Genomic DNA, 18396 nt, shown 5'->3' with positions numbered 1-18396 from the left:
ATAACCAAGTATTGATGAGATATTTCATACTCATTTCTTTGTACTAGATCTTCCAATGCAGGTGTATACGTTACACATATAGCACGTCTCAATTCAGACTCACCCCATTCAAGTGCTCAGTAGCTGCCTGTGACCAGTGGCTGTTAATTGGACACCACAGGTCTCCAGGGCGGTGGCGATATTAGGGCCAGTGGGAGCAGAATGAGGGAATTGGAGGTGAAGGCCTCATGTTTTCCTCTGTAAGGAGAACCACTGGGCATTGACTTCAGAGAGAGGTAATCACTTAAGTACTCTCACAGCGACCCATTGCGGTAGATGTGTTGTTTTTTAATATTTTTATTGATTTCAGAGAGGAAGGGAGAGGGAGAGAGAGAGAGAGAAACATCAATGATAAGAGAGAATCATTGATCAGCTGCCTCTGCACGACCCACCCTGGGGATCAAGCTTGTAACCCAGGCATGTGCCCTGACCTGACCAGGAATAGAACCCTGACCTACTGGTTCATAGGTCAGTGCTCAACCACTGAGCCCCGCCAGCTGGGAAGGTAGGTGTTTTTGATCCCATTTGTCAGTGTGAGGAATCCCAGATGCAGACGGATTGAGGTCTTGCCCACAGTCCCACAACCAGAAAGCTGTCACCTGGAAACCAGAGTCTGGGATGCTGAGGCCAAGCACTGAGCATGCCCCTGCTGCCTCCCTGGGTCTGGAGCTGTGGGCGGGAAGCTGGAACCCTACATGGCTCCTGGCCCAGGGTGCTCTTCCTCTCTCCACAGTGACTTCCTGCCTTGCATAGCGGCAGGGGTCTCCTCCTCACTCCTCAGGTTCTGTTGCCACGTAGCCATCTGCTGCCACCACCCCTCCCTTTTTGCTTTCCCTGGTTCCCCAGCTCCAGAGCACAGAATCCTCACATCCAGTGCCCACACGCCTCCCTACCCTCAGCACCCTAGATAGAGGCGCATCCTTTCCCGACCTTTAGGGCACAGGACAGACAAATGGATCCTGAAGCTGCCAGCAAACGACGAAGACCCAGACATTAAAATAAATTAAGGAAGCAAGTAGCCTGTCCTTTTCCTTGTTCATTTTTTTCAACCCTCCAGGAAGGAAGCACTCAGCAAGGATGGGAGCTTGTCGTGTAAATGACAAAACCCTTGGTCACTGGCAGAGCTCTGGGTGCCAAGTGGGAGAGGCTGCTGGGAAGAGAGGTGAGGGGAGGTAAGAGGTAGAGGCTCAGCCTCATTCTGGCTCCTCCACCTGCCCCTCCCTGGACAAACTCCCCCTGCCCTGCCCTGAGTTTCCTCATCAGTAAACTCTGACCCTGGCATGGCCAGAGCCAAACAAGGGTCTTCTCTTTGTCCAGAGGTTTGTGTGGATTAATCGGAAGTGCCCACACCCAGCCCAGCCTGGCCCCGCCATCCGGCTCACCCAGGACATCACTTTCCTAACGCTTTGGTGTGGAGAACAGAGAAATGAAGGGAGAGGGAGGGAGGGACAGAGGGGGAAGGGATGTACAGCAAGAATGGGAGTCTGATTATGAGAGAATGAGTATAACAGAAAGAGAAGACAGAGAAAAATAAAGTGAACTAGAGAGAGGGTGAGCGAGACTGAAGAAGCAACGAGAATAATTCTGAGGGAGACTGTGGACTTATTATTTTATAAAATATTTCCCATTTTAGTAGTTTAATCCAAATTCCATCATTTTGTGATATTTCTTCCTTGCTGGAAATGCAATCGACCAATCACATTCGCTATCTCATATGAGAAAATATACTTTATTCCAGGTTACAAAAAAAATGGAAGTCTGCTCGGAAGTTATTTTAAAAGTTATTACAAACTAGTTCACCTGTGTTTTCATCCCTTTACTTTAAAGCTGGTTTCCATGATTGACTTAGGTGTCTTTACGCTTACTGTGTATGTGTGTGCATACGTGTGCATGGTTGTGCATGTGTGTACATGTATACTCCATCTGCATATGTGCATGAACTGAAATGGGGACATGCAGGTCCTGGCTGACATTCCCAGTGGAGCGAGGATGCTCTAAATCTGAGCTATACCCACATCCAACAGTATAACTAATCCCCAACCCGCTAACCGTGTCCATATCTCAGTATAGAGATCCTATATATATCGGGGCCTGGAATTGAAATTCACCAAACCTCACATTTGGACCTTAAAACTGGGTCCCAACCAAGAATGCCGTCTTCTCGGCTCTATCTGCGATTTGCCAATTAAATGTTTGTAATCTAAATTTGGAAGCAGGTCATTAGCATATCATTATTGATGCCACATGCAAGCTACACTTACTCCCTCCAAGAAAGAAATAAGCCGCAGCCTTTCCAGCACATTTGTTAATGTAAGAAATTAGCATATCCATCGCACGTGCTCACTTGATCCACACTGACCCTCTCAAAAGGCCACACACCACTGCTTGGTCCAAACCACAGCTCCTGGTGGAGGCTTTTATTTACTGCGATGCTGGCTGTTGCTTTGCTGGCCCCTGACCCTCCTGGTGAGTCCGGGCATCCCAGCAGGGCGAGCACAGCCCTCCCAGGCCTTCGGAGGAGGCCCACCCTTGCGGTCCCACGCTCCAGAACCGTGACCTTTTGACAGGGCTGCGTAGTCAGGCGGGGGAGACAAAGGAATACACGTTCGGGGGAAGAGCCATGGTGAACTTGGGCAGATGGGTCTCTGATGTAAGCTCTTAATTAGGGCCGCACGGCTGGCTGACCTCTCAGGAGACAAAAGGTGTGTTCTCAGAGCCCAGGGCTCACCTGTTCCTGCTACTTATTAGCTGGGAACCTTTCAGAACCGGCCCCGAGCATGCAGAGTTGGGGGGGGGGTGTTATTCTGAGAGAAGAATCAGCAGTTTTGCATGAAATATTCTCAGCTGGCAGATGGGAGGGGGCGGGTTATCACGTCCATAGAATCTGATCTGATGCTTAGGTTAGGCCGGGACAAAGATGGCATTGTTCCAGCATCGATACAGTAATGATGGCTTCTTGTTCGGGGCTTAGGAGGAGAGCAGGGTGGGGTGGCAGACGAGGTGGCCAACCTTGCCGAAGTGCTTGTCTTTCTGGAAACCTCCAGCTGCCCGAATAGACAGGCCGTAGATAGGCCAAATAGACTGTCCCTATTTTCCAGATATGGAAACCCAGGCGCAGTGAGCCAAGCAATGCCCCAGGAGCAGATCCAGGGGGCCAAACCCATGTCTATCTGCTCCGGAGCCTGCTCCACCGTGTCCTGTGTTCATTTGCCTTACCTCCCTAGCGCCCCCTCCCATCCAGGTGCCTGCCAGGAGGTGACTGTTGGGAGCCGTTCATGGCCAGCGCCGGTAACTTCCTGCCAGAGATGCAGACGCTGAGGCCCAGGATGCGAACCCAGGTGCTCTGGCTTCGAGTCTAATGCCCACCTTCCTCTCATGTTTATTTCGCTAACATGGTAACCTGGCACATTAAACATATGCCAATCCCTTCCATTATTTTGACTCAAAAGGAAGCCTGTGCCTCCATATAGATTTCAATGCTCAAGTCCAACCCTAACTGCAGATAGGCAACCCCAAACCCTGGCGGGGAGGGGCTACTCTGGGCATCCCAGCTTCTTGACAACAGGGTTGGGGCCAGACTCCTAACCTCTTAACTCCCAACTCAAGGCTATTCCCGTGAATGATCTGATGAGCTGGACACCCTGTGAGTGAGGACTGAGGCCATAGGGTCCTATTATAGGGGCTGGTTCCTACTGACGCCCCTCTCACAGAGCCAGGGCCCTTGATGGGGAATTTCTGGAGAGGGAGTCCGGTTGTTCCTCCCTTCCTCGCTCCCCTCCTTCCTTTCTTTCTTCTGTCCTTCCTTCCTTTGTTCCTTCTTTCCTTCCTTTTTGTAATACTTTAAAAATATTTAGACTTATAGAAAAGTTGCAAGAATAATACAAAGAATTCTTATATGCCCTTTACCCAGAGTCCCTAATTAACAGTCACCACAATCTCTACGGGTTAATGGCTAGATGGCTAGGTAGGTAGAGATATAGATGCAGATACAGATACAGAAACAGATACAGATACAGATACAGATACAGATACAGATATAGATAGACATAGTCATAGACATAGATGACATATTTATAGATACACATACATACATTATTATTTGTTTTTACTGAGTCACTTGAGAGCAGATTGCAGATGTGAGTTCCTTTACCCATAAAGACTTCAAGGTGTTTCTTAAATCACCATAGTACGATGGGGAAATCAGGAAACGAACACTAATATACACTATAATCTAATCCACAGATCCCTTCAAATTTCACCAACTCTTGCAAACTGTTCCTAAAAGCAAAATACATTTCATGTTCCGGCCCAGGATCAAGTCGAGGACTCCTTGTTCCATTTAGCTGCCCCTCTCCTTAGTCTCTCTTACCTGGAACCACTCCATCCACAGTCTGGCTTTGCTTTCATGAACTTAACATTTAGAGGCTCTCAGGCCACTTATTTTGCAGAATGTCTTTTAATTTGAGTGTTTCTGCTGTTGCCTGGTGATAGAGGCGGGGAGGCCACAGAAGCAGTGCTATGCCCTCCATACCAAGAGGCACATGAGGGCAATGCGTCCCATTATTGTTGATGTCACCTTTGATCTCTTGGTTAAGATGGTGTCTCCCAGGTTTCTCTACTGGGAAGTTCTTCCTTTTCCCCTTTCAGATTAAGAAGTATCTTGTTGTAAGATACGCTGAGGCTATGCAAATATCCAGTTTCTCATCATACTTCAGTGTTTGGTATGTCTTGCCTGGATCCGCTCTTACTATGAGAGTTGATGATTGTCTAATTCCTCCTTCTCTCCTGCATTTATGAGTGGCCACTCCGTGATATGAAAGAACTCTCCTGTCTTCTCAACTTACTCACCCATTCATTTGTTCATTCATTTATATTGGGATAGGCTAACGGATTCAAACTCACTCACTGGGCTACCTTTCCTGTTTCTTCATCCTTTCTCTTTCTCTCTGTCTCTCTCTGTCTCTCTCTCTGCCTCTCTGCCTCTCTCTCTCTCTCTCTCTCTCTCTCTCTCTCTCTCTCTCACACACACACACACACACACACACACACACACACACGAACACAGATGCTGGAGAGTGGCATGCGGGGCAGAGAACAAAGGCTGCCCTTCGGGTGGAGACTCGCTGAGAGGAGGAAGGAGAAGGCGGGAGCAGCCCGGCCGGCGGCTAAGAGGCTCTGTGAAGGGCTCCTGTCTCTCCTGCCCTCAGCAGAGAGGCTTAAATATCTCCTTCTTGGACAAACAGATCAATACAAGCTTTTTAACATCTTCAATGAGAGCTCATTAATGCTCCCTGGGTGTCCTCCTGCGGCCAGGCTGACCTGAGCAGGGCAGGAGCTGAACTGGAGACGGATAATTATCCCAGAGATAACACTTCACGTGAGCTCCTGGCAGAATGTGAATTGTTTTTCTAATTATTCAGGACAGCAGCTCGGAAGAGCGCAAACTAATTGAAAATACATTATGATTTATTTGCGCTAGTGAGGCCCAGCCTGTGTGTTGGGTTAAATGCTCAGTGATGGGGATGGTAGGCTTCTCTCTCTGTAGCCCAGCCCTCCCTCGGTCCCAGAGTTCTTCCCTGAAACATCCTGGGCCTGTTGCTATAAAGAGAGAAAGAGAACAATTTAAAATAAAAAACATAAAAAGAGGATAGCTATGAAGGCAAAGACTAGGGGACCAGCTATCTTTTCACATTTATCTCCCCATCAAATGGAATTAGGAGCAGTTGGTAGGTACTGGGTTCATACCGTTTTGCTCAATCCCAGAATTGCTTTTTCAATATGGCCTTTGAACACATGGTTTTTGCACGTACATGCTCCCAAGCAAGACTGAGACAGCCCACGTCTGAAGGTGGAGCATGGGTGTCACACAGACCGCCTTTGGCATGTTGTCCAGGAACCTCCAAATTATTATTGTGATCCATCCAAATAAAGGGCTCCTTCTAGTCCAACAATGGCTGTTATTGACATAATATCCTCAACTAAACTAAATGTGGTGTCAAATCTACTATCACATTGTCAATGAGAAGATGGGCATCACCAGTATAGAACCACTAGGTTACCACCACCACCAGGTCACCAACACCAGGTCACCAGCACCACCAGGTCACTACCACCACCAGGTTACCAAACCCCCCAAGTCACCACACCCAACACCATCACCACCACCTTCACCATCATCACTGGGATTTCCACCACCATCACCCCAGCATCACCATGACAACCACTATCATCACCTCCAAACCATCATCATCTTTTCCATGACCACCACCAGGGCCAGCAGCACAGCTCATGTGTCCACTCAAGATGTAGTGACAAATATGACTGCAGATCTTCCCCAAGTCTGTGAGCATCTGCCTGCTTTTTCTCTTCCTTGCATCTCTCCAAACTGAGAAGGGTACATTCAATTGACTGAGTGATTCTGTTTTTATTTGCTATCTATGGAAGTAATCAACATGAAAATCATCTATAAAGAGATACTCACAAATCATTATTCATAACGATTGCCAATATACACAGCAAATACTTTTACAATGGTCAGGTAAATTATAGAGTATCCATGTGATTAACTAGATACAGATATTAAAAATGTTTTCCAAAAGATAGGAATATTTAAAATATAGTAGTAATTAAAATATAGACAATACATAGATGATAGCTCCACTTATTAGAAAAAAAAAGAAACAAGACTGGAATAAAAAGGACACCTGATGCCAATAGAGATTCTGACTGGGTGATGCAGTTGTGATATTTTAATTTTTGTGTTTATACTTGTCCACATTTTCCAACTTTTCTCTGACGAGAAAGCATATGCTTGTAGTAACAGAGAATATCTTGAGGCAGATCATTGAGCATCTCCCACTTGGAAAGCGGAATTCATAAAAAGGGGTCACCTCATCTGGAACCCTTCTCTGGCTCTGCCTTTAAGTCTCCCCCCCACCACCCCCCAGCCTCCTCTCACTGCCCTGGAACATCGCATGCACATTTACCAAACATTTTCTATTCAAATATGCTTTCAGTGTTTATATACTTTCCAACATTCGCTCAGGTGAACTCCAGCCTGCTGTGTCCTAGGAACTTCAAAATGTCCTCCCTCCTTTCCTTCTTCCTCCCTCCCTCCCTTTTTCCTTCTTTTTACCAATATTTATTAAGCATCTATTATAAGCCAAGTGCTACTCTAGACACTGGGGGTTGACTGGTGAGCCAGACAGGCAAGTGCTGTCCCCCTAGAGCAGTGGTTCTCAACCTTGGCTGCACATTAGACTCACCTGGGAATCTTTTTAAAATCCTGATTTCTGGGCCTCATCTTCCGGAAATTCTGTTTCTTGGTTATGGGGTGGGGCCACAACATTAGTAACAAAGAAACAGAATTTCCGGAGGATGAGGCCCAGAAATAAGGATTTTAAAAAGATTCCCAGGTGATTCTAATGTGCAGCCCAGGTTGAGAACCACTGCCTTAGAGCATCTAGAATCTGTTACACGTCTGGCGGGGGAGTCGCACATTAGACTAGGACAGTGATGGCGAACCTTTTGAGCTCGGCGTATCAATATTTTGAAAAACCCTAACTTAACTCTGGGGCCGTGTCACATATAGAAATTTTTTGATATTTGCAACCAGAGTAAAACCAAGACTTATATTTTTGATATTTATTTTATCTGTTTAAATGCCATTTAACAAAGAAACATCAACCCAAAAAATGAGTTCGCGTGTCACCGCTGACACGCGTACCACAGGTTCGCCATCACTGTACTAGGATGTCACCCTCACTGGGCAGTGAGCTTTTCCTGCAACCCCCTCCCCACCCCCGCCCCAGCCCCCGCCCCCCTCCCCAGTGGGCATCACACAGGCCCCAGCTGGAAGGGCAGCCCCTGACGAGGCCTGAGCCTGCTCCCCAGCCACAGAGCTTGGGTTTCACGGGTCCAGGGGCACCCATGAGCACACCTGATCCCTTTTCCCTCGGAGCTCCCCTGGGGGCGGGGGCGCAGGGCTGACACATGAACACCTGTTAACCGGCAGCTGGGCCGGATTCCCACCTCAGAGCCCAGACAGGCCACTTCCCAGCCTGAGGACAGCCCGGGGCTGTGCTTCCCAGGCCTATTAACAAGGCTTCATCAAGCAGCCCTGGGGGCGACCCTGTGGCCACTTCAGGAGGAGGGGAGTTCTCCAGCCACAGGAAGGGGAGCCTGATAGGAGGGGCCCCTCCCCCATTGCAAAGGCACCTTCTCCTCCCACCACTTGCCACTGGGCCTTGGACAAGCGGCATGAAAAGAGAGGGGGCAGCTCGGGCCGGAGGAAACAGTTACCCTCATCCTCACAACCTCACAGGCCGGCAACCTTTCCTGGCGATTTTATTTCATTGTTTACAAGTATCTCACTTCTCCCACGAAGGGCTTGAGAAAGCTTGCAAACACTCCATCAACAAAACAGAAATAAGTAAAGAAAGTAGAAAAATGAGAAAGCATTGCGGGGGAAATATCACACGGGGGGAAATAAAATCAGTGCCCAGAGAGAGGCCCCAGGGCCTTCCCAGGCATTACACATGACCCTGGTTTCCCAGGATGGACACGGGATTAGTTACATGAGTCTCCATGTCCATGAAATCAACCGCTTCCATGAGAAGTCCTGTTCTTTCTGAAAGAGGGGAATAGAAATGCTTCGGAGGCTCTTCAAAGAGAGCAATGCCCCCTCCACCCTCCCATCCGTCTGTAGTAGCTGGGCCTACTGTGCAGGGAGCAGCTCCTGACATCCCCCTGCCCCCACCCAGAGCCCGAGCTGCCGGCAGGGCCCACTCAGAGCAGTGAGTGTGAAGGCCGCGCTGTGAGGACCCAGCATTTCTGTGCAGACACAGCTCAGACGGGTTGAGCTTGGAAGGGCCGAGCAGGACTCCAGGGCGCCCTGAGGAAGGGAGAGGGAGACAGCTCCTGGGACAGAGCGTGGGACTCACGCCCCTGTGCCGGCTGAGCTACTTTACATGGAGCTGGAGGACATGGGGCATGTCATCTCATCTTCAAACCAGCATGCCCACTCATTTCCCATTCAAACACGCTCCCAGGCGCCACAGGAAGCAGAGTTCTTGTGCTGGGAAGGTGTACCCCACCCACTGGGAATGCCCGCAACCAGTTCTGAATGCCTACTATGTGCTGGTGTCAGGAGACAGGCAGGGGCCCAACAGTACCAAAGGCCCAGTAGGAGGTCAGAGATGGGAGAAGTGATTTGGACTCAGAGGCCATCTGACAGAAGTTTGAGGAATGACAGCTGAAATTCAGAGAGGCTGACCGGGAGGCCCCAGGCCGCACAGCAGGCAGAAAACACTGGCAGCTCTGCAGGTGACTCGGAGGTCCCTGAGTCCAGGCCTTGGCCGGAGGGAGGAGAATTGCCCTGTCTCATCCCTCTGCTCCGTGCCCGGGGCAGTGCTGGGCATTTCTGAATGTCCAAGCATCTGGCCTCAGACCCACCTGGACACTTGGCGGAAGGTGCCAGCACAGGCCCCTGGGCACGTGGCTGTTTCCACCAATGACAGAGCTGGACTTGGACAGAGCCAGCCCGTGTATATAGTCAGAATTGGGAATGCTCCCTCTAGCACCCAAAGCAGGCTCCAGTCCAGGCCCTTCCTACCTCCTCCCAAAAGACTGAAGGATCCAGGCCGACGATCAGACCGTCACTCAGTGAGTTAGGATCACTCACTGGCTGGGCCAGGAGAGGGAGCCTTCCCCTCCCACAACCATCCAGGGGCCAGGATTCTCAAATGTCCGGAGCCCTGTGTGGGCCAAGGGAGCCTGTTAACTCCCACCATCTTTCTCTCTATCGTCCCCCAGGCCCCGTAGTCCGGCCCCTCCTGGGGCCCTGTGCTCCCTCACGGAGGGGGCCACGCAGGAGAGCAGGCGGGACATCAGTGTTCTCGGATTTGCCTCCCTCCTGCAGAGCAGGAGGACAGTCCTCGGCCCTCAATCGTCATGCGCACTGGGAGCTGGGGGTGCAGGGGGGACCTCTTCCAGGCGGAGTTCCTAGGAAGCAGAGGCTGAGGAGGAGTTTGGGAGAGAGACGCTCAGGGAGGGTCCATGGTGGCAAAGGCCGGGGTAAGAGGCAGGGGGCAGGCAGAGCAGGTGTCCCACCCGGATCCGCAAGGACACTGCACAGGGACCGCGCCCCACCTGGCAGAAGGCAAGGGTAGGTACCGCCACCGGCCCCAGTCAGCAGCTGTGGGCTGGAAAGGTGTGCATGTGGGGCTGAGAGCTGAGAGCTGCCTGCTGGCCCCCTCCTGGCCCCTCCAAATCGCACAGGTCTTTACATGGACTGTTAGATTTAATGTCCACCTCAACCCTCGGGAACAAGCCATGTCATCCCCATTTTGTAGAGGAGAACATGGAGTCAGCCACTGGCCTGTGGTCACATGGACACTGGGTGCAATGCCGGGGTCTGGCTCTCGGTCCACCTCCCGTGCCTGCGCTGGGCCCTGGAATGCGTCGGGTCTGCCTGCACTCAGCAGACCTCGGGCACAAAGGCGCTGGTCTCATGGGCACGTGCTTATGCATAACCAGCCTCCTTCCCTTTGAAGGGCCATCTCTTTCCCAGGAAGAGTGGGGCCATCTGAGAAAGGAGTCCCTGTGGCTGCTCTGGGGGGTGGTGTGGGAAAATCGCCACTAAGGGGGGAAATAGAACAACCCCAGGAAGAAATCTCCCACGTGACCACCCAACACCATCCCCAGATGGACCCAAAAAGCCTCCCTCATTACACTGGATCCCCAGGGAGCAGAAAAGGAGTTCTTCTTTTCTTCCCCCAAAGGAAAAGATGCGACACCCTTGTGTCTGAGTCCCCTGTGGGTCTGAGGAGCCCTGAGTGTCTCCCTCTTGAGGACGAACAGGCAGCTCTGTCCCCATGACTTTGTGGACAGAGGGGCTTGGGGCCAGGAGGGACTTGGTCACCTGTCGGGTGCAGACATGTGTCCCAATGCGTTTCTGTGACATCCAGGTGCATGGCCTCATCACCTGCAGGTCCTGCCCAGGGACCCTTGGTGTCAGCTGGAGGAAGGAAGGAAGGAAGGAAGGAAGGAAGGAAGGAAGGAAGGAAGGAAAGAAGGAAGGAAGGGAGGGAGGAAGGAGGAAGGAAAGAAGGCAGGAAGAAAGAAGAGAGAGAGAGAGAGAGAGAGAGAGAGAGAGAGAGAGAGACAGAAAGTCCCCTTCGCTGTTGCCCATACAACATAATTGGGTATTATCCCCAAGTGGCTTTCAGGAGCACCTGTCTCCACAGCCTCATCACCGTGCGAGCCTTCGGGAACCAGCGTGTCCCTCTTGCTGTCATATCTCATGACATCCGAGCAGGAGGACAGGGCCGTCTGCACCTGATGGAGGGAGAACTTTTAATCTCAACAATTTGTGTATAATTTTGGGGGTGACCAGGCTGTCAGCACCAGCACCCCAATCTTTCTTGGAGGTCGACAGCAGGCAGCAGCTGCCACAGCCAACACTTCTTTTATTATTATTATTGTTATTTTTTCTGGAAGAAAGGGGGAGGGAGGAGGTTGGGAGAAAGGGGGGGACCCATGCTGCTATTTTTGTCTCATTTTCAAATCCTGTTTTAGCACAAGAATTTAATTATACATATTTTCCTCATTTCTTATATTCTGACATATTAATTAAGGACGCTCTAATTCAGTTTCGTCCCACAGTTGGCGTCGCCTGTAAAAACATTTTGCCATTTTTGTACAAATGAAACATGAAAAGGTAAAGGTAGCACCCCTCTTGGTTGTGGATGGGTGCCCCTCCTCCTGCCACCCTCCACCTCTGCACAGGAAGGTTGGGACCAGCATTACCTCATCAACAAAGGGCAGTGCCCTGCCCTGGTTCTACGCTGCAGGACTTGGCCCTGAGAAGAAAAAGTCCCACCTCCAGCCTCTCTTGGGACTCCCCATGCCCGAGGCAGCCCAGCCTCTGGGACCTCCCACATGGGCAGGTGAGCTCACCCCATGAGGTCCCTGCAGACTGAGTGTCCCCACCTCTGGGAGAGTCTGAGTGAGACAACCCAGCCCACAGGAAAGCAGTTGGTGGAGGCAGGACAGCAGAGCCAGTGACAGAGGGTGACTGAGGTCACAGGATGGTAGAGCCTCGAATGTCCAGTCACCGAGACAACCAGGCGGCTGGAGCAGACAGTGGGAGCCAGAATGGGCCAAAGCCTGGCACGTCTGTCCTGCGTGGGTCCTGTCTGCCTTCTCTTTTCCTGGAAACCCATGAGCTGCTAGAAGAGACCTTTACTGACTCCATCACCCTGAGTGTGTCTGTGTTTTTTGAAACCCAAAGAACCAAGCAGGCATCCCATGGCGGATCCCAGAACTAGGAGGGAAGGGACCCGGAGTGAAGGTCCGACCCAAATAGGAAGGACAAGATGCGATGCAAGGCGGGGCCAGGGGAGCTGAAGGAGGCGGCAGGGTGACCGAAGCAGACCCCAAGATTGGACCTGGCCACCAGCGGGCATGTGCAGGGCACCCCTGCTGCAAAGTGCCAGGCACCCTGAATTTGGAGAGAGCCCTTCATTGGTTGCCTTTGGGTTGGACACAAACCTCAGGTGCCTCACCCCTTGCCCATGGCAGAGCAGTTGTACTTCCCTCCCTATACAACCTGCCCTCCTCGGGACTCTGTCCGACTCCCCTAAATACTTGGATCCGAAGCCGAGGTGAGTTGCAGCCGCTGATGCAGGCCTCGCCTCACGCACTCCCACTCCCACCCCGGGACAGCAGTGCTGTGAGCGATGGCAGAACGCGGCAGAGGGGGATTAGGGGGTCTCAGCTGAGTTCTGCATGGCGGCTCCATGTTGCTGTTCAGAGGGACGGATTAATATCAGGTTTCGGGGATCTGGTTGCTTGCTGATACTGCTTAATTATCCAGATAAGTGATCGGCATCCAAGCATGAGTGGCGGCATAAATCTCAGAGCCATCATCTTTTTATTTTAGACTTTTCTAAAAGCGCTCATTAAATTGCAAACATAAATGCCAACCTTGGCTGTGTCTTCCTTTGTTTGGTTAAGTTTGGGCTTCGGTTTGGCACAACGCAGGGCAGAAAAGATGGGGTTTGCGGGGGCCAAAGGTTTTGAATCGCCTCCTCCTTATCCCCGTGCGTTCTGATTCTTCCTTTGCATTCAGAAGGCCCCTGTCCCCCTCCGTGACCCCATCCTCCCTCCCCAGGCTCCCATCACACATTGGAGCACCTGCTGCCCCAGCCCAGGCGGGGCCAGAGGGGTGGGGGGTGGGGAGACAGGACAGACTCCTGGACCTGACCTGCCCACTGCCTCTGAGCCTTCTGTCTTGGCTGGTAATATTATCCCATGAAGATGCTTTTTCCCCTTCTCTCTTGCTCTTTCTGTCTCCGACCCTGCTCTCCCTGTATTCATTGTGTCACTTCTGTGGCCTGATTAGAGCTGTCTGCCTGGGGGGGAGGGGGGGGTGCGGGGGGGCACCTGAGGCTTGGATTAAAGATCAAAGGCAGACAGAGTGAGGCTGCCTGGAGCCGTGACTGCCCTCGCCTGTAAAGACCACTTAGGCCTCAGTCTTTGACCCATCTGCTGCTTAGCTGGGTCAGGGTCACTATCACTTAATTAGACACTAACTGTCCCCCGGGCCCTCCGCTGGCCTGGCATCACCAGGACTCCCTATCCTTACAATCCCTCCCCAGCACTCAGATGCCCTGAACTCTGGCCACCAGGACAGCCGCCACCTCCCACTGGGCACTCGGCTGCAAGAGGCAGCTCCTGGCACCCACAGAGCAGATGGTTCTCACTGCCAGGTCTTCGCTCAAGCCGGACCTCCGCCTGGCACGTCCCTCCTCTGGGCGGGCTCAGCTCTCACTCATGACTCACATCAGCCAATGTGCTCAGTCTCCCTGTGCATCAGGCTCATGGGAAGGCATTGAACAATCCCAGGGCCCAGGTTCCACCAGGGGCGGTTTCAGCTCAGTCCAGGATAGGGCCTGGGCATCAGCTTCCCTCTGCTTCTCAGGGGCTTCAGAAGGAGACCCTGAGCGAGGGGCCCCCTTCGCCACAGGGCAGACCAAATCTCCCTGTGGGTCTCCAGCAGAGCCCTGTCCATGCCAAGAACAACATGAGCGGTCATGGAGCCAGGGCCTGTGAATAGCCGAGGTGCCTCCCTGCCTACTGCTTACACTTTGGCAGTTCCCATTTGGCCAGTGAGGAGCCTGTGGCTCAGAGAGGGGGAGTGAGTCAGAAGCTGTCTGTTCATGTGTGTGCCCCTCTCTAGACCATGGGGTCCCACAGGCAGGGGTTGTGCTGGTCTCCCCACCGTGGATTGAATCATGACCTCCAAAAGATTCACCACACAGCGCCACCTGGGACCTCGCCTGCAAGGTCTTGGCCTGTGTAATGACGGTAAAGGTCTCTAGATGAGCTCACCTGGGGTTGGGGTGAACCCCAATCCAATGACAAGTCCTCCTGAGGGAACAGGCTTGAAACGCACAAGGGAACACAGAAGCAGGAGGGAGGGCTTCATCCTGAACTTGACCCTGAGACCCCAGGTCCAGAGATCATTCACCAGAGCCCACTGTCTCCCATGAAAATGAGAAAAATCAAAGTCAGGACTCAGGCCCTAATTCCCTGCCCTGAGGCCACAAACAATTTTCTTACTTGGGGCCATGATCACAAAGGTTGGCCCATGTTCCCTCATCTCCCCAGGAGACCAAGAGTTTCAGGCTGCTCACTGGCATCTTTGAGGTTTGCTGATGTAGCTTGTCCCAGCTACTGGGGTAGGGGACAAAGTCAGGACAAGCTAGGTCCCCCAAGGCCCTTTCTACACAATCAGCCTCCTGTACCCGGCTCCTGCTCTGAGGTTTTCCCTACACTATTATTTGTGGGGGACAGAGGGAGGGAGGTTTGCATTTTAGGTGAATGAGAGACATGGCCTCCAGGAAGGCTTGGGCCTCCAGGACCTGCACTGCTGAGCTGTCCCTTGTTTGCTCTGCTTGTCCTTCCCAACAGAGATCAAAGGACAAACAGAGGTAGATGCCCCCTCGGTGGAGAAGCTCTCTCCATGGTTGGCCCTTCCCCTCCTGCTGTGTTGGTGGATTTGAGACTAGCATCAAGGTGGGATGGAGGCTGGGCTCTTCCATTGTGTGCTCCCCCTCCCCCAGACCCCTTTGTATTCATGGCAGCTTGGCCTGGGGCAGGAAGCCATGACTTTCCTGTGTTCTCTCTCTTGGCCCTCCGATCCTGACATCTCCTAGCCCTCCTGCCTGAGCCACACGTGGTGGCTCAACTGAGTTTGCTCTGTGGGATGTCTTTTTCTGTGCAGCGTCCTGAAGCTCGACACGAAGTAACCCAAAATGTGGTCACCTTGCCAAGGCCACAGGCAAGAGCACTGTGAGATGAGAGAGTGGCCAAGAGGACTCCCAGGTGGGCCATGAGGACCATCTTCAACCAACCTGCGACCAGCTCTGAATATGGGGAGCAGCCAAGTCCCATTCGGCATGGACATGCCGTTGGCCCAAGAAAACTATGCAGTCTGCCCTGATAAGAAATGATGGCCACTTTGAGCAGCGGTTGAGATTCCAGAAGAATCATGATGAGGATCGACATGACTTGGTGGGAGATGGACTTGGAGGTGAGGGAAAGGAAGGTATAGTATTATCTCCATCTCTCTAGCATGGAAACCCATTCAGAAAGACAAAGTAAAACCCCAAGGCTCTCAGTCAGTGTCAAAGACCAGACTCAGATTAAGATTTTTACTTATTTTTTTTGGTAAATGTGCCTTAAAGTGGAGAATCTCAAAGAGGGTACCTTGAGAGTGAAAGTAGAGCCAAATTAACTGAGAATGTGTAAACCAGGCTTGTCCCGGCACATCAGAGGGTATAGACACTCTACTGAGCATCATGAAAGGTTATACACGTGTGCATGATTATGGCTATAGCAATGAAAGTACAGTTGCAATGATAATCAACATCATAATTTTATGACTAATAATTTTCTAACTTCATATTAATTGATTATCCTGACTTGACAGTTTTATTTATTTTTATCATCCCTTATCCATCAAAGCAATGATTTCTGAAAGCAGCTCTCAGGCACAGGAGGCATGGACAATGTCACAGGCATGATAATCCTTTTTATTTTCCTCTTCAGTAAGCTATTGGCCCAGGACACCTACCTGGGGGTCCTTACAATTACATCAAGGATAGACCCTCGGTCACATCTCTTCTCTTCCACAGTCAGTAGCCACCACCGATGGACAGGCTGGGTTTTGAGGAGACTGTGTCCATCGCCCAACAGGTTAAGCTGTCAGTACATGCACAGATTTGTGTAATTGTTTTCAGATCCCCTTAAATTGCACATGAATTTAGAAGGCTGTTCTATTTGACCATATTTGATAACAGAAACATGATCAAGTTTTATCCGTTGAATAACTTGTTCTCCAACACTGATGCTTCTTCTCCCAGGTGGGGTCACAGCAACAGTCAGCTATGGAATGTCCAGTATGGGAGCTCGAGTCATCACTGGAGGCAGAGGACACAGAGATTAGAATCACGTGAAGAGTTTTCCATGGACTTTTTATGGGGAAGAGGAGGTGCCTGGAGAGAGGTGAGATCAAGGATGTGAGATCAGTATTCCCACCATCACACACCATGTGACAACCCAGAGCTCCCACAACACACACAGCACTGTGAAACCTGCAGTACTGCACTGCCCCCACTCAACTGCGACACTTACGGTTCCCACTGAACACACAACTCTGTGTCAAAGGTTTAAATAAAGAAGTTTAGATATGATTATACTAAACTTACAGCAAAAGATGGCAAATAATATGATGAACATCACTGCTCCCAACTATCCATTCATTGGTCTGTTGAATTATACCCTCCTCTCTCTCTTCCTCTCTTCCCTCTCTCTCTCCCTTTGTAAATAAACTTGCCATTACAAATAAAGTTAAGACCTCTTGTTCACCCTTTCCCCAAACATATCTTTCCCTTCTCTCCTTAAAGTCAACAGATTACCGTATTTCATTTAGTATTTATTTTTCCCATGTGACTTTTTTACATTTTCTCTTATGCATAATCATAACATATACTATTTTGCTTAATATTGAACTTTATATTGGTTGTACCATACGATTTATATCATCCAGCAAATAGCCTGCCCCCTCCCACTTTTCTTAAACACAGCAATTTTGAGATGTGTATCATGTTGTTATATGTATCACTATTTCATCCATTGTAGGTGCTGCATGGCACTGGAGAACATGACGACAACACAATTGTAGTATAGTATCTTGTGACTAGATATTTAAGCTGTTGTTACACACAATGCCACAGTGCCAGCCATCATTTCAAGAGTATTGCAAAATTTTAGTTACTGTTACTGCATGTTGCTTTGTATTCTTTGTTGTTTTTGTAAATTTTTAAGCAAAATTTTCTAATCATGGATCTTTATAGAAATGTGATTGAATAAAATGGATATGTACGGCCAACTTGCTCAAATCCTCTTAATATTTTGTAAATAGTAACAGTTTGATTTCTTTCCTTATAATCCTTATGATTTTGGGACTAAGCATTTAGAGGGCAGCTACTTGTCTTTTATTTCATTATTAATGGAATAAAAATGTTGCACTAGTGTATATTCTATTTTGGTTTCTTGAAAGTTAACAAAGTTAATGCCTACATCTATTTTGCTAAGAGATTTTTTTAAATTATAAATGTGTTTTAAATTTTATCAATAGCCTTGCATCTATTTTTATATAGTTTTATTTCTGTATTCTGTTAATATAACACATATTAATTTATCTTTTAATTTAAAATGCTAATGTTTCTAGGTTGAACTCAAATTGTTTTTGTTTTTTTTTACGCATTGCTGAATTCATTTTGTAGCATTTCATTTCAGATTATTTCACTTATCTTCATAATATAAATGTATTCATAAATGAAATTGCCTATAATTTTCTTCTCATAATGTCTTTCTCTAGTTTTGGTGTCAAGGTTATCCCAGATTCATAAAATAAAGTGTGAAATATTCTCTTACTTTTTCTCTTATGTTAATCAGGTAGGAGAAAGCAAATAGTAAATTTTGCTAGAACGGAAAAAAAAAAAAAACTCAGAAAAATTGGGAGAAATAGAAGACTTCTGAAATAATTAAAAGATTATTCTCTATCCCAGTCCTTTTTGGATGATTGGTGTGTGATGACTTTGGAAAGTGCTTTCTTTGATTGAACTTTCATGCAAAACACATTAGGTTTTTTTTAAAAGCAATAAAGATTAACTAGTGATTAAATGTCTTTAATTCTAGTAGGGTTTCCTAATTTTGATATTTCTAAATATCAAATTTATAAAATATCATGAAGCCTGATTTGTAAATTTGATATTTATCAAAATT

The sequence above is a fragment of the Myotis nattereri genome (assembly GCF_964212035.1).
Source record: "Myotis nattereri genome assembly, chromosome: 1".
Taxonomy (NCBI): Eukaryota; Metazoa; Chordata; class Mammalia; order Chiroptera; family Vespertilionidae; genus Myotis; species Myotis nattereri.
The sequence above is the reverse complement of the archived record's forward strand: the minus strand, read 5'-3'. Positions refer to the sequence as shown.